Below are 17,489 nucleotides of genomic sequence, written 5' to 3' on the forward strand. Positions count from 1 at the left end.
GATGAAAATAGGAGAGAAAGTTCTACGAAAAAGAAGCAGAAGTAGGTTTGGGGCTAGGCTCCAAAGAAGGGTGCACCGATCTTCAAATCCTTATGACAATGTTCACTGTTCACATCTTAAGCTTCCGTGCCTAATTTTATACTTTTTAAATGATTTATTTATTTTATTTTATATGTATGAGTATTGTGTTTACACATATGCATGTCTACCATATGCATGCCTGGCATACATGGAGGTTTGAAAAGGGCATCAGCTCACACAGAGCTGCAGTCAGGAAGGTTCTGAGCCACCATGTGGATGCAGGGAACTGAACTCCTGTGCTTTGCAAGAATAGGCACTCTTAATGACTGAGCCATCTCTCCAGCCCTGTGCCTACCTTTCTATCTGATTTAAAATTAGATAGCCAAGACTTATAGACAAAGGCTGCTCAGTTTTTATTTAAGCTTCCCAATACAGTTTCATCTGTTCCATACCCTTTGTAAAGTCACAAATATTACATCACTGATTTAGAAAGTGAAATATAGACATACAGAAGAAAATAAGAAATAATTTTGATTTCCCTATCCATTCTTCAAGGAATAACCATTGTTAATGTTTCCATACACATAGCCTTCTAGAATTTTCCATAAATATGTACATGATTAACTCATCCTATAATACAGATTTTTATAACCTACCTTTTATCATAATAGTATTTCACAATGTTACAATAGGCATCATTCTGATTCTCTGGGTACCAGTCTACTGTAGGATTTTTATTATATTTTATTTGAAAAATATTGGCATTGAATTGGTTCTCAATTAAATGTCATAAAAATAACCATAACAACCAATTTTTACATATTTTTATGGTACACAATTTTCTTAGCATTCCAAGGTGAACTGTATGAATAAATTAAGTGTTTTGTATCTAACCCAAGTAAATAACCCTCCAGGAAAATGTGTATAAGTTTGCCAGTTCTGCCATCTTCTCTAGATCTTTTCCCAAACTGGACGTTTCACGTTTAGATCTTTGCATCTTAACACTTATGAGCATAGAAACAGAATGAATCACTTTGGATAGATCCCATGGGGCTCCAAAGGAGCTCAGCCATCAACTGTGAAAATGGGCATGTTGATTTATTTAAGTGGACATGGGTCAGCATTGCAGGAACCAATCTTGTGATGGCACTGCAATGGAGATCCAGGTTCAATATACCATAGGGTGCTGTCTTCCAGACAGACAGCAAGCCCTATGTGGGTAGGAACTATACCTCTGAAAATACGGAGGCATGGAGCAGAGACCCAGGTACAAGCACTCTCTTCATGTCTGTCAGTATAGAGACTCATTGCAACTTAAAGTGCTATAGTGGTTCCACTAGATAAGCTGTAAGGAGAACAGCTTCTGGTTTGGTTAAGGGATTGAAATTCAGGTCCTGGATCCTCTGGATCCATTTTCTTCATCTAGAAAGGGGCTGATATCACTGACTTCACAAAGCAGGGATGACAGAATAGGTAATGGAGCTGGAAAAGCCTTTGACTAGCAGACACCATGCAGACTACAGTTATACTGAACTCTGGGAGTTGTTTCATAGATGCCCCTATCCTGAAACAGACATGCACACATGAAATTCATCTGTTTAAACAGGTCTCCTTTTACATATCACAAGAAGTGATCATAGCTAAGGTGTTTAGGAAATATGCCTGATTTAGAATCCTGGATTTAATACTGACTAGTTTATGACCTTATGTAAGATATCTAACTTGCTAGATATCTATCTTGACTTTGGATATTCTTTATCTTGAGATAGGGTCTCCATACCGACCTAGAACTTACTACCTAGGGGAGGATAACCTTGAATTCACAATGACCACTTGTCTCTGATTTCCAAATTCTGAAGTTAAAGGTATGTGTCCAGACTCTTAGATTTTCTTGACTATAAAATAGGAATAGTAGCAGTACACGCACACACACACACACACACACACATACATCCACACACGAGAGAGAGAGAGAGAGAGAGAGAGAGAGAGAGAGAGAGAGAGAGAGAGAGAGAGAGAGAGAGAGAGACTAAATGAGGCACTATAAATTCAAGTTCCCAACCCAGTATAAATTCAAGTTCCCAACCCAGACTGAGGGTATCTTAGTCAGTGTTTTATTGCTGTGAACATGGCTACCCTTACAAAATAAAGCATTTAACTGAGAGTTGCTTACAGTTTCAGAGGTTTAGTTCATTATTGTCTTGGCAGGAAGTATGGTGGCATACAGACAGACAGTGCTGGAAAGGTAGCTGCAAGATCTTCAGGCAGAGAGAGGAAAAGAGAGAGACAGAGAGAGACACAGAGAGAGAGAGAGAGAGTCACTGAGTCTGACTTGGGCTTCTGAAACCTCAAACCCCACCTCCAATGACACATTACCTCCAACAAGGCCACACCTCCTAATACTAAGTAGTGCCACCCTCTGATAACTAAACATTCAAATGCATAAGCTGACAGGGGTCATTCGTATTCAAACTACCACAGAGGTATATAGCTAGAACTTAAGAAATATTCCTTTCTTCTTGACAGCTATAAGTAAGACTCCCTGTCAATCAACTCAGCTGTCAGTCATATTTTGTTATACCAAAACCAGCCCCAAATGTGCTAAAATATGAAATAAAAATCATAGATTTAACTCTGAATTCTGTGAATGTAGAATGTGGGCTAGGGTCATGGCTGGGCTCTGCTGTCCTCGTGGCAGCAGTCATTTAACAGTTGATGATCTACGTCACGCGCATGACTAGTAAGTCAGCTGAGTATCAATGAGGTCAAATAAGTTAAACTGGAGCAAACCAGACCAAACTGGGCCTTGAGTATCATCAGTCAGCAGGCTAAGTAGATTTTACTCTCATGATGGTAATAGCATATTTCCAATCACAGCAAGTCACCAGGCATGTGTTTACTAATGCTTTTCTGTCCAAAGCTACCACTCAGCCATGCCAGATTCAAAAGGAAGAGAAATAGACTCCACTCCTGGATGGGAGGATCTCAGATGTCATGTCATCAGTAAATGACCAAACTGGAGTAGGGAGAATCTTTGACCATTTTTGCAACCTACCTGAAAGTTAAGGGCTTCTTCCTGGACTATCTGTACCCTATGACGTACCTGCTCACCCCCAAATAAATCTTCATTGTGCTTGTCAGAAATCTTCTCATAACTTTCCAGGGTTCCCTCAAATCAGTGCCAACATGGCACCATGATCCCCAGCCTAGAAGCCTGCTGAGCAGGAGCCGAGACAAAAGAACAAATGCTTAAATTATCTGATGAATGTCAGATACATTAAACTAATTTATGTAATAATGTAAGCACAGTGATGGGAAGGTAATATGAGAGACATAAATTATACATTATTATTGTCAGCTCTAGCACTTATCTTAGTAGCGTGTCAAAATACATCCTGATATGTTAACATTTATAGAAATGAACAACAAGTGCTTGCTCAGGGCTCCAGCAGAGAGAGGAGGGATGCCATTTGCATGCAAGCATCAGCCTGTCATTGTTGTGCTCAGGACCAACCAGGCAAGAAGAGTGTGCCCTGGGGGCTCAGCTTCTCCAGAGAGCCCTGGGCCAGAACATCTCTGACAAGGCTCCAAGCTGTGGGTCACACTTGGAGCTTACCAGATCTTCAATCTAAGTTATTTTACTTCTTCAGGCCTCAGTTTATATACCTCTAAAGTGGGACCAAGAGACTGTTTGAAAGACTGTCACAAAAAATAATGAAATTATTTTGATTTCATTAGGTGGTGGTGACTGAGTGCATTGGTGTAGCAATTGTAGATTTGGAAGCCCAAAGGAAGCCTGGCCTAACCATCATGAACAGAGTTAATGACCACCTCTTGCTTTCTCCATTCCATTTGCAAGGTACTCTCTGATGTTTCCCATTCCCCTGGACTATCACCATTCTTATGGCCAAATGATGACCAGGAAAGTCCCAATAGCAACATTCCAGAGCTGGCAAGGTCTGCAGAAATGGTGAGTTGGTCTTAGGTACTTCCAGGGCCTGGCCTCTGTGACACCTGAGACCAGAGTCTGAAAGACACAAATGTGTAGACATGAGCACAGGGCATGTTCTTAGAGAGGTAGGTGGGTGGGTTACACAGATAAGAAAACTTTCTCATGACAGTTGCCCAGGTATGGTGGGCCTAGGTGTCACACTTCATACAGACCTACTGCTGTCACCTCAGGTAACTAAAACTAAGGTCTGAGCCTCACTAGGCAACTTCAAGGTTCTGGTAGTGATGGGAAAGGTGGTCAGAAATCCCTGACATGGCTCTAGTCCTGTCCCCTTCACCTTCCAGGGTCTGTGTGAGAAATCTCTGGTTCATATAAAGATTATATTCTTTCCCCTCTCTCTTTTATAACAAATACGTCTCCATAGATCTAATTCAACAAATCAAAGTGAATAAATCTTCTTGCCCAAATAGGAAAACTGTAAAGGAAGAGTACCACTATAAGAACATAACCTTGAATCATGACACTTTTGTAAAAGGCCATCTGTACATCACCATGTGCTCAGCATCCCTACATCTTTAGATAGGATCAGAAAATGTTTGACAGCAAAGAAATTTTAGTTCTTTTTTGTTGACTGTATTCTGATTGGTGTGGCCAGAACAACAAAATGGGGGTCAGCCAACTACGGCTCTTGGAGCAGGGCCTACTCATGACCCCTGTTTAAGTAAATAAAATTAGACTGGAACACCATGAGTCCAAAATTTGTTTACCTGTGGCTGCTTTTATAGGACAAAGGAAGAACTGAGAGGTTCTAGCATAGACTGAATGGCCCCTTACAAAATATAGAAAATGTTTGTTGACCCCTGACCTAGAGCATCCTAGCATATAACATATGCAGTCAACTGAAAATCCTAAATATTATCATAAACATTATTACTTTTTCTACAAGATGGTATAGTCTCTCTCTCTCTCTCTCTCTCTCTCTCTCTCTCTCTCTCTCTCTCTCTCTCTCTCTCTCTCTCTCCCCCCGTGTGTGTGTGTGTGTGTGTGTGTGTGTGTGTGTGTGTGTGTGTAGACCAGAGGTCAACCTCAGGTGTCATTCCTCAAGAGTCATGCACCTTGTCTAGAGACAGGGATCCTCATTGAGAATCAAAGTTCACCAATTAAACTGGCTGGCATACCATGCAAATCTGGGGATCCACCTGTCTCCACCTCAGGGTGCTGGGATTAGAAGTGTGCTCCCCCACTCTAAGACTTATTTTATATGGATTCCAGGGAATTGATCTCAGGCCTTCATGCTTGCAAGGCAAGTGCTTTATTGACTGAACCATCACCCCATCCAGCCCAAGATGGCACCATTTGAAACTCAATTTTCCCAAACACTGTGTTGGGGCCATGACCTCGGAGCCTCTCCTCACCAGAGGGCATGAAAGAGCAGCAGTATACAAAAAGCAGAGCTCAGCTGGTTGAGAGGGTAACCCTCTTGTCATCTTATCTACAAGCCCCCTGACACCCAAGTGGCAGTATCATTTCCCCATCTCCTAGCAAAGCCAAGCAACTGTGCCCACCCCTTGCCATTCGACAAAGTCTTTTAAACAGATGACTTTTAATAAGTTAATCCATTCATTGTCTGCAGCTCTGAAAACTGACATAAAAGCACAATGACGCCTAATTAAACTTGTTCTGTGAAAACTAATTTGTCAAACCCAGAAGCACAGTTCATAGATAAATGCTAATATTTGAAAGTCAAATTAAAGTTGAAAAGGTTTGTAATAACAGTTAATTAACTCTTGTTTTGTTTTCCTTCACTGCGAACTTGAACCAACTGCATTGCAGGCGCCTCTTTAACATTTTGGACCACAAAGATAAAATTCAAAGCTTTGAGATACGCCTTTGATGTTGGTATTCTCTGCAGATTTGATATTATTTTAAGTCTCTTTGTTTAAAAATTCATTTTTATTATCCCTGCATGAAATGCATGGCAATTCCCCAAATAACGAGCCATCAGTGCAATTAACATCGTCGATCGACACCAGCGTTCTGATAATTAATACAGACGCGCTGCCTCCCCAGCGAGAGCTGTGAGGGCTAGATTTTTCAGAGCAACTGTTCGTTTACAGACTCAGCTTCAACCTAATGAAAATGGATTGTGAAACTTTAATGAACAAGACTTTGCTGTCATAATAATAAAGACTTTGAAACAACGCGGAGGCCTCCGTAGCAAGCGTCTGGCACCGTGCTTGTTGCTACGGTACATCAAACCAATTAAGCCATATGATGAATATTTACACTGAGCCTTTTTTTTCCAACTCTATGACATAAGATAAACTCGTAAAAGTGAGTATTAACTCTGCATCAACAGTTTCTGACATTACATCCTAGGCGAGACACATCCACCCAGCCAAGAAGCTGTGTCTGCCCACCTCTGTTTTGTTTTAATAAATGTCAACAAAGGATTAAAACGTTCTGAAAATCCAATTTGCATACACAGGTTGTAAGCACAAGAGAGGAAATTATCTTCCTAGAGGTGCGTGAGGAGTGTGTGTGTGTGTGTGTGTGTGGTGTTTATTTTGCTTGTAGAATATTTATATTGGTCCTCCAGTGGGCTGTGTATGGGTACATTCAACTGCTTGGAAGAATATGTATTAGCATTTCTGTGTGTGGATCTATGGGTATGCTTGAGTGAACCACACTCTGCACACACATCACATTTACATATACTTCTATATATTTATGAATAGGTATAGGATGGTAACTTTATGGGTTGGTTTGGATTTCTTACTATATCTTCTATCTATTTGTCACTATATATTGAGTATTTGTTCTGCCCTAGACAACTAGGAGTTGCAAAGGCTATGAAACCTTCAAAGCATCTCTTGCTCAAGGAGCCACAGTTTGAACAGGGCTCTCTTCTTCAGTGCATTGTGAATCCCAGTTTATCAGGACAGTGCTGGCACAGAGAAGAGACTGGTTTGGCATGTAAAACTGCCATGAGTGATATAAATGAAGAGAAATTAAAACAGAATGCTTCAGAAGATACTGCATCTATGCTGGGGCCTAGAAGCACAGTTATTGGGGTGAAGAAAGAATCTAGTGAAGGTGTAATTAGGTGCCTTTGAGCACATGCAGACCTGAGTGCTTTCACAGGACCTGTGTGCATGTCTAGGTGTGAACATATGCATCTGTTTATACCCAGGTCTCAATGTCTAGGAATCATAGTACCTGCCTCCCCCAGCAACGCCTCAACACTAAAAACATCTCTACTGGATTGCTAAATAGACAATCATAGGTGGCTCTCAGAGGCTGAAGGCAATAACTTTGAACCTGAAAGTCTGTCACCAGTGTTGTAAATCTAAGTCAGGTTTATAAGTCAGAATTCCCCATCTCCTTCAATGTCCCTGGTCCTTACAGGTAGAGGATGGGTTTATCCTCCAATGGTGGGCACATATTCAGTATCTAAGAACTCTTCAGATTCCAGATCACTAAACAAACTTCCAGAAGTGGGAGTGTTAGAGAGAGAAAAATCAACCAACTCTAGTAACTTCTAGTTCAGCTGTAGCCCAGTCACATGGAGTTGTTCACACATGCATGGACACCAAAGAGTGAATTCTGACACTAGCGTAGTGAAGAAGGAAGAAGAAGAGGGAGAGGGGAAGGAGGTAGGTGAAGAGGAGAGGGAAAGAAGGGAGGAGGAAGGAAAAAAAGGAGGAGGGGGAACCAGAAGAGGGAAGAGGAGGAACAGGAAGTGGGGAAAGGAAGAAGAAAAGGAGGGAGGGAGTAGGAAGCAGGGGAGAAAAGAAGGGGGACCAGAAAGAAGAGGAGAGGAAGGAGGAGGAGAACAAGAGGAGGAGCAGAAAAGGAGGAGGGACAAGAATTGAAGAAGAAGGAAAAGCGGGGGCACAGGAAGAGGACCTAGGGGTAAGTAAAGAACTCATTGCTGCTGCTCAGCAATCCCTTCATCTGGCAGACAAGCTATGCCCGAGCTGGAAGAATCCACCAGCTGTTTTCCAGTCTAAGGCTAGGTCATGCCTTGTATTATACATGTCCAAAGCACATCCAGGTCCAAGGAAGGAAGGAAGGAAGCAAGCAAGGTTTAGGCCCACTAAAAGAGCTCTCCCCTGCCCATGTAGTCTATCCACAGGAAGCCCTCTGTGCACATGGAAGCTCATTCTACCGACATCCTTAGATGTCATTTACCAGGCCTCCAGAAGAGAAGAGCAGTCAGTTCAATTGGTGCAGAAATGAGAGAACCCACAGATGCCTCAGCAGAAGTGGCAAGGCAGAAACCTACTCTACAGCTATCCCTCACCCATCCTTCATGAAGACAAATTGTTCTCTCTCATGCCCATGGCCTCAGTGCACAGCATCTGGAGTTCATAATATTAACTCTGAGTCGCCAAGACAAGACTAGTCACATTTGGCTGCCTCTGGAAAGAAGAACATAATATTTTCAAAAGATTTAAATGTTTAAAAGGTTAGCCTTGCCCATCCAGAAAGTTCAGCCATTAAAACTAGACTCTCTCATATCCACTGAGTGCCTATGGTTTCAGAGAGGCCATGACATAAGCCTTCAGAGTATAATATATTATTCCCATTTGCAGAAGGAGAAATGGAGGCAGGGTGACACTGAGTTGTTAGGGAAAGAGAGAGGTTTGGTTTTTATTCTTTCTGATTCCTGAATCCTCCTCCTCCTCCTTCTCCCTCTTCTCCTCCCTCTTCTCCTTCCTCTTTCCTCCTTCCTCTGCTAGTTTCCCCTTCACCTCCTTTCTCCTCTGTTCCTCTTCTTTTACCCCCTTTGTTGGTTAGAAGTACCAGACAGTGTCCTATTCTGTCACATGGCCCTTTCCCTTTGTAGCAAGAAGGCCCAGGGTTCCTGTGAATCATTTCCTTCAGGACCGTCAAGATCTGCAAAACACTTAGTAAATAACACAGAAAGGAATGGAAGAAACTCAGAATGTCTTGTTATCACTACTGATATTGCTGCTATTGTCCAGAAACAATATCACAGGGCAGCACTACTGCCCTGAACAACCTCTGAGGGGCAGAGGCTGGCCTCTAGCCTCATCCTTGAAGTTGAGGAAGAGAAGTTGATAACTCTGATGTTGAGAACTACAACAGAGCCACCACCATTTCTTCTGTGAATGTGAGAACCAAGGAAGTTCATTTGCTTTTGTATGTTTGTTTGGGGGTATAGTTATTTTGTTTTTTGTTGTTGTTGTTTGGTTTTGTTTTGTTTGGGTTTTTTTTTTTTGAGAATCTCATACATGACAACAATATGTTTTTTAAACAAACCCATCCTACTCCCTCCCCTCCAATTTTCTTACACCACTTCTCTCTCCCAATTTCATGTACTCTCTTTTTTATTCCATTGAGTCCATTGAGTGCTGTTAGTGTGTGCATGTGCACAAGACCATTCTCTGGAATATGGACAAGTTACTAGGGGTCTTATCCCCGAACAAACTGACTCTTCCTCTCCCCATAGCCATCAACTTCCAATAGCTCCTCAGCTGTGGATGGGACTCCGTGGACCCTTCCCCTGCTCCCCCTGGAATTCTGGCTGCCTTGAACTTACAAAGCTCTTATGCATACAACCATAACTGCTGTGGGCTCCATGTACAATGGCCCTGTCATTCTAGAAAGCAGTATTGTGTTATTCACAACCTCTGGGTCTTCCAATCACTCTATACTGTCAATGTTACCATTTGCTCCCATTTTACAGATGACATAACCAAGGCTTAAAGAAGCTACATAACTTGTTAAAGCCATTTAATCTATACATGATATGATTAAAATCCGAGTGCTCCGAGCATCTGAGCCCTACTGACCACAGGATAGTATTTCATGTTGCTAACTTGCTCTGTGAATACAAGCAAGATGCTTCTCCCTGGGTGGCAATTCTCCACCTCTCAGGGCTTTTACAGCTTCAGCAGGCAGAAGAAAGCCAGTGGAGATTCCCCAGGAAGCCAGCTTCTCCCAGCCTGGGCACACTGCCCACCTTTTCCTTGCATATGAATTCACTCCTGACTGCCAGGGCAGCTCTCAGACTCATCTGAACATGCAAATCAGAATTAATTATTCAAGACCAGGCTTACTTTGCATACCAATTCCATTTTCTTCTGGGTGGGAAGGTTCTCACCCCTTTTAACAGTTTAGAATAATGTGTATCAGACTCAAAAATGAAAACAAAAGTCAAAAAAAAAAAAAACTGGCAAGAAAGGAAAAGCCAATTTCTTTTGCTGCTGGAACTTCCCCTGCAGGGCTCCACTGTAACTGACTGAGAATCAGGAAGAAAGAGGCCCCTATAGGCTGGGGTGACAGACCAGATACTTCTGGAATTTTCTAGACCATGAGCATCTGAAGATTTGGCAAATTTTAGAGTCCCTCCCCTAGAAAAGCTACAAATACAAAATGTGGCATAGGGTTTTAGTGTGTCCCTGAGGCCCTCAAGTTCAGGCATAAAGCCCTGGCTACATCTGGAATGTATGGGACCAGAGCCAGCTGAAGAAGGTACATCTGCATACTGGGCATGCGGGTAGCATTTGCCAGAGAAAGGCAAGATGCCTGAGGAGTTCACAGTTCATCTGTTTCAAAAATTGTATTACCTTGCTGATAGCAAGGTGGACAAAAGCATGTCTCAGAGCCCTTGAATGGTTCACCTTAGACCATGTGCTCAAAGCCAGTCTTAGAGATGTCTGAAGGTACCTTCCTTTGAGAGACATAAAAATGGTATTACCAAATTACCCCCATTTATATGACTACAATACTAAAAATAACCACATACAAATGAATAGAAGCAAAACAAACTTTTCTTGGAGTAATGTTATTTTGTTAAGACTTATTTTATTTTTAATTTACATGTGTGTGCAGGGATGGGGTGGGGGGGGTACTGAGGTCTTAAAGGGGCATTGGATTCCTTGGATCTAGAGTTCCAGGTGTTCATGAGCTACCTGGTGTGGATGTTGGGAACCAAATTCAGGTCTCCTGGAGGAGCAGTGAGCACTCTTTACTGCTGAGGCTCATCTCCAGTCCCTGAAGTTATCTTTGAATGCTATTAACAATAGATCTGATTTTTCTTTTGGGTGATCAAGTTTCTCTCTAATTTGTTGGTGTTGTTATTGTTGCTGTTGTTGTTGAAAACTTCTGTCTTCTAGTGAAAAGCAATCACATAAAGTTGATATCAAGAATATGGGGATGGCTGGGCGGTGGTGGCGCATGCCTTTAATCCCAGCACTTGGGAGGCAGAGGCAGGCGGATTTCTGAGTTCGAGGCCAGCCTGGTCTACAGAGTGAGTTCCAGGACAGCCAGGGCTACACAGAGAAACCCTGTCTCGAAAAACCAAAAAAAAAAAAAAAAAAAAAGAAAAAGAGTATGGGGATGAAAGACCAATGGGTGTTACAGTGTTACATGACTGTCTTCTGAGAATAGAGAAAACTGTATTCCATTGTGACACTATTATTAAGAAAGTGAACATATAGGACCATCTATGGTGAGCTGAATACAAGCCATGAAAATAAATAGATAAATAAATATAGCCTGGCCATAAAGATGGCCTGTCCACTCGGAGAGGCAGAGTACAAAAGCCACCATGCCTGTGCTTATCCCACCCTGGCCCCTGAGCTGCTCAGCAGACCTAGCAGTGATTCCCACCAGAGTTCAATGACATAGCTTTAATCTTCTCAACAAATTTCTTTGCTAAGCTGGTTTGAGTGGGCTTGATTTTCTGTGTCCAATAGTACTTAAGACACCGCAAAGTAAGACAGAACTAGAGTGTCAACCCTGTGCCCAAGTGCCTGAGACACCTGCGTGAATATAAGCAAGTCTGAGAAATTACGCGAAACATCTGCATGGGTGTGTTTGTGTAACTGGCTGAGTGTGTGTAACATCCAAGCATTTGTGACATCTTGAGAGGGTGTGTGCGAGAGATCAAAGTACGTGTGTGCTGCAATGGAATATGTATGCACAGCTAGTGGGAGTCAATAAATGTTTAAGTCTGTGGCCTGTCAGTTGTAATTTTTATCAATTTCCATTCCACAATCTGGTCTAATACTCAGCCCAAGGGTCTCCTCTTCGGAAATCTCACCTGGGGCCAGAGCAGTCTTTCTTAAGAAGCTTTTCTGCATGGGTTCACAGGCTACAGAGAAAAAGCAGTCAAACTCTCCCATGTCCTACTCTTCATCCGCCATGTCAGCTGACTGTCTGCAACTCTTCCAGGAGACTGAAGCCATGATCTTAGCATTGGGTCAGGGTCTTAGCGGATGTTCAGAAAAATCCTGGTAAGTCGGTGACGAAGATAGATATTCCTGTGTGATAGATAAGTAACACAAAGTCTATGTCACACAGAGAGACAGAGACAGGGAGAGACAGAGACAGAGAGAGACACAAACACAGAAAGGCAAGAGAGGAGAAAGACAGAGACACAGAGAGACAGAGAATAGGAGCATGTCCATGTCGCATGATTCAGAGGCAGCATTCTGATTCATTTTCCTTGCTCCAGAGTAATGCACCCCTTTCGGTTTGTCACATCCTTCACAAACAGCCTGTGCAAATAGAATAGTCAGATTTTTGCCAGCCATACCCTGGTTACAGTTCACTGCCAGGTTTCCATCAAGAGCTCATAGCAAACTGAGCCTGCTAGCAGAAATAACTGTAGATTCCACTGGATGCCAGCTTAAAGCCAGCTAAAGCAGGGTCTGATGCAGGAATGAAGGATACGGAGCCTGAAAATGGTTCCCGTTATGCCTATGAAGTTTTCGGAAGTTGATTTGCTGTGCTGGTTTCTTGGGATTGGTTTTATTTGGAAATTGCTGCATGACAAAGCCCTACAGAAAGGGCTCCATTGGTCCCATGTCTTCAAAGCTAGGAGACCTATGGCTGGATAAGCACTTTCTATAGATGAGATGTGTTTCTAAAGCTCTATCAGGCAAGTAAATAAACTCTGGTAGTAGTTGGATATTATATAGCAATTTACTTCGAGATAAACCTCACCTTAGAGAGAAGTTCCTAAAAATGTATGATGTGCTAATGGGGAGGTGGTGATGCATTCCTTCCTCCAGGGAAGCTCCTGCTGAGAACCAAATAGCTCAAAGGCTTCAGGAAATCCCTGAAACTGAGCAGATATACTAGGCCCCTCCCTTCCCAAGCATAAATAAGTAGTAAAAACTGCTGAAAGACACTCTCACACAAAATAAGATGACTGAAAGAGGCTCAGGCCACCAGGAGTACCTGAGAAAGACAACTTCCTATCTGCCAAGCTATAAGTAAGTTGAACAAGGAGCTCCAGAGTTTTAGTTTTTGGGACCCATGACCTATGTTGGCGTGGGCTTTGGTGATGTAGCTATCTACAATCATTTCTTCTGTAAGGAACCCCTCATCTGTATTTCCTAAGTAGCCCCAACAAGACACATTAGTTCACCAACCTTGGTACCCTTCCTTTCCTCTGCCATCAGTTCCCTTTTTGGAGGAAGTAGACACTTGCTCACATCTCCCTAGGAACAGTGTCACAAAACACCAGATCATAGAAGAAGGAGTGTATTATGTCATTACAGAAGCATTTCAGTGGCATTAAATGGTGACACCAGCAGCTGATCTTGTTTAGGGCAGCTAACTTTCATGTTTGTCCACTAAGAGCTATTATATCTCAGGACTACTCAAGTCAGCCAGCAAAAATGTGTGCAGTAACTTTTTAGTCTATCCCCCAACTCTGGCTACCTTTCTTAGATGTAAATTCCTACAGCTGGGCTTGACATAACAATAGGATTTGTTTTCCTAAGAAAGCAACCTTCCAGATCCATTAGAATTCTCACCCAGTATATAGTTAATTTTCTTGTCTCTGTGATAAAATGCTGAAAATAAGAAACTTAAGGATTTATTTAACCTCATAGTTGAGACGACACCATACTGTGGATAGCCCTGGGACTAATTGTATTTGATGTTAATTCTGTTCTCCTGTGAGGAGTTGCGAACAAAGAACGAGTCCGCACTCAGGCGATTTCCTGTAAACCTTCTTCCCACCTTAATTTATAAATAAAAGCTAGAGCCAGTGATTGGATGGAGAAGGAGGGGAAGGTGGAGCTGAAGATTTTGGGAGGGAGGGAGGGAGGGAGGGAGAGGAGGGAGGAGACAACAGAGGAGGAGGAAGAAGGAAAGTAGAGCAGAAGTACCTGGCCTGGAGAAACTGCAAGTTCTAAGGGGTCTCGTATATGGGGAAGATGGTAATATAGTGGTAGATCTGCCCAATCTAGGTGCACAGCATGTATTCATATTAATTGAGTTGTGTTTTCACTGCCTGGGCTTATTTGGGTTGGAGATTTACTGCAACAACACCATCCATCATGGCAGGCAAGGCACAATGGAGTTCATGGTGATTCATAGGCACTGTGGAGGCTACTTGTATGCATCTCAGTGATCAGGAACAGAAAGTTTAGGCCAGAAATGGGGCTAAGATCAAAGTCCTACTCAAGTTGCCCAACCCCTCTAGCTATTACCCACTTCTAAAGGTTCCATGATTTCCTAAAAACAGTGTTATCTTTGGGCACATTTCATATTTAAATCCTATCAAAAGGAATCATCTGAAACCATATGAATCCTTGGCATGTCATTATGAGTAAATTCATCAGAGCCTTTCCTGGAGACAGGGAGAGAGATGTGGGGAACATACACAGAACCTGGCTCAGGGGTAACAGAAGTGGAAAATGCAGAAATACAAAGCTGGGGAGATAAAGGCCCCAGAGATAACCTGTACCTCATTTCTGCTTCCCCTAGGCGGATGTATTCCCATTTAGTCCAGTGAGCCTCTTACCTGAGCCCTGAGCCAAGGAAACCGTGTATATGTCAGGGGCAGTGTGAAGACCAGTTATTAGCTCTCTTAACGTTTCTTCCTGCTCTTGAACTCACTTTTTTTGTGCTACTAAAGTAATGCATGAGCTTAAAATATGATCAAAATGCCCAAGATGAACAGATGCCATGGTGAGAAAGAGTAAGACCTAACCCCAGAAGGGCATTGCTTTATGTCATTGATACTAGTTTAGGAAACATTTTTCCTGCCCATATTATCCATAGATACTTTCAGTGGCTTTCACTTAGAAAAAAAACTAATCAAATGAGAAATGATAGATTTCTATTAGACATAGAAGACAGAAGCCAAGCACCACTATTAATGAAGTGGTTTTAAAATATATATATCAATCAAGAGTAATAGAGGCTGAGCTTTGTAAGTCATGGGAAATTATAAACCATGGCCACTCTAGGGCACAGCTGACTATTAACATAGTTTTCACACCATTGCCCACAGAAAGCACTATGGCACTAGCTGGGCACTATGCCACTAGGGAGGTGGAAACAGAATAGCCTCTTTCTCTAAACAGACTTGGAAAGAAGGGGCCAATCAGATGGACTGCTGAACCAAACTCACGGCACGGAGTTTTGACAGAGCAGAGAACTGGCTCCTCAAGAGCAAACTGTGAAATGGCCTAGTCTGCAGAGAAGCTCTTACTGGATACACTTATTAAACATCTATTTTGCACATTCACACCAGTCATCCCAGTTAACTTAATTCTAAAAACAATTGTGTGTAGCCCTTTTTATTCCATCTCACAAGAAAAGGCAGGAAGTGGACTTTACAAAAGACAATGTGATCTGCCCAGTGTCACAATGAGTCCAGACATAGCAGCCCTTGAGTGATCGGACTCTACGTCTGGGGTGCTTCTGTGGGCCCCTGAGTGCCAAGCTTACAGTGTCCCCAGACACATCACATGTGGCTCAATCAGCATTGGTTACCCAGAACCTCTGGAACTTGCCATTGTCTTTAATATATTTTCCTATTTTACACAGAAATGAAGAGAAAGCTTTCTGTTTCAACCCAGGTCATTGATAAGAGTGAGGTGTTTCCAGGTTATCTTCATCTTGGCTGGTACAGAGGGCATGGTGAAATTAAATATTTCTAAGATGACACTACTTGCAGAAATGGGAACCTGGGAATAAGGACCCTGAATATCTAAGTCATTTCATCCAGCCTTTACCTGTTTTCTTTTCTTTTTTCTTTCTCTGCCTTCCTTTCCCCCTATATGATAGATCAGAAAGAAGCAGAGACTTTACTGGCCTGATACTAGAGTAAATCTTTTGTTTCTTCTAATAAATTCTTCTTGTGAGATTGTTTCATTGCCATATACCCCAAATTCCTGTGTGTGCATGAGTACATGTGTGTGTGTGTGTGTGTGCGCGCACGCACGCGCGCACGCTTATGAATATGAGTATGGAGAACAGGGGTAGGTGAGTCTCAGGTGTTGGTATTCACAAAAGCTGACCACCTTGTTTTTTTAAGACATATTCTCTCACTGGCCTGGAGTTTATGAAGTGGGCTAGACTAGCTGATTGCTAAGTCCCAGGAATCTGCATCTCTCCATGCTGGGGTACAAATTGATGTCACCGTGTCTGGCCTTTTAAAAAAAATAATTATTATAATTGTTTACATTTCAAATTTTATCCCCTTTCCTGGTCTCCTCTCCTCAACCCCCCCCATCCTACCCCCTCCCCTTTGCCTCTAAGTGGATGCTCCCCTACCCACCCACCTACTCCTGCCTCACCTTTCCAGCATCCCCCTTCTCTGGGGCATCACACCCCCACAGAACCAAGCACTTCCCCTCCCACTGATGCCTGGCCTTTTTAAAAACATGTTTTTAGGGTCAAACTCTTGGGTCTTCACATTTGCATAACAAGTATGTTACAGCCTTGAGCCTATCTCCATGGCCCCAAAAATTCTTTTAAAGACTCAGAGCAAAAATTAAAATTGGACTTTAGGTGAAATGTATGACTTAAACCTGTTTTGCCAAGGCTGAAAGCTGCATCGTGTAATAAAAGGAAATCTGAATCAAACATCACATAACAGAGAAGCCAGGTTCAAATTTACCATTCGTTACTGGTGTGACATGACGGGGGCTGCTCATTAACCTCACTAAGTCAATGTCTTCAACTTCAGGTGGAACTGATGATTCTAATTTACTTCACATGGTGATGATGGGTCAAAAAATATGAACGTCTTCCAAATGTTTCAAACACGGCAGTGCCCCAGGTTTGTAACTTGTCCCAAAGAGTCCTGGGTGGATACATGTAATCCCAAAATATCTGTACCTTAAGTGGATCAGCATGCAAGAACACTGATCTTCAGATCAGACGACTGTGGCTGCCATGGTGACTCAGTTCCTTGCTATATGGATGTCTTGGAACAAATTAATTATCCTCATGATGTCTTGGGGTTTTTGTTTATAAAGTGAAATATCAACACTTTTGTCACTTGTAAAGAGGATCACATTGATTTTCTAGTAACGTCTTACCACAAGACTCTGGACAACAGCAGCGAATGCCTGAAATTAGGGTTAACTCTTTTCCATGGAGTACTCTCATGCCCCCCCCCCAAAGCATTTCCAATATGGTGCAACTGAATGACATGTCTTGGGAAAGGGATATACACTATAGGCTTGTAAGGCAGCCTAAGCCAGAAATGAGTATGATATTGCAGGGCAGG

This window comes from Mus caroli, unplaced genomic scaffold (genome assembly GCF_978045245.1).
Source record: "Mus caroli unplaced genomic scaffold, Mus_caroli_1 scaffold_8, whole genome shotgun sequence".
NCBI classification, from domain to species: domain Eukaryota; kingdom Metazoa; phylum Chordata; class Mammalia; order Rodentia; family Muridae; genus Mus; species Mus caroli.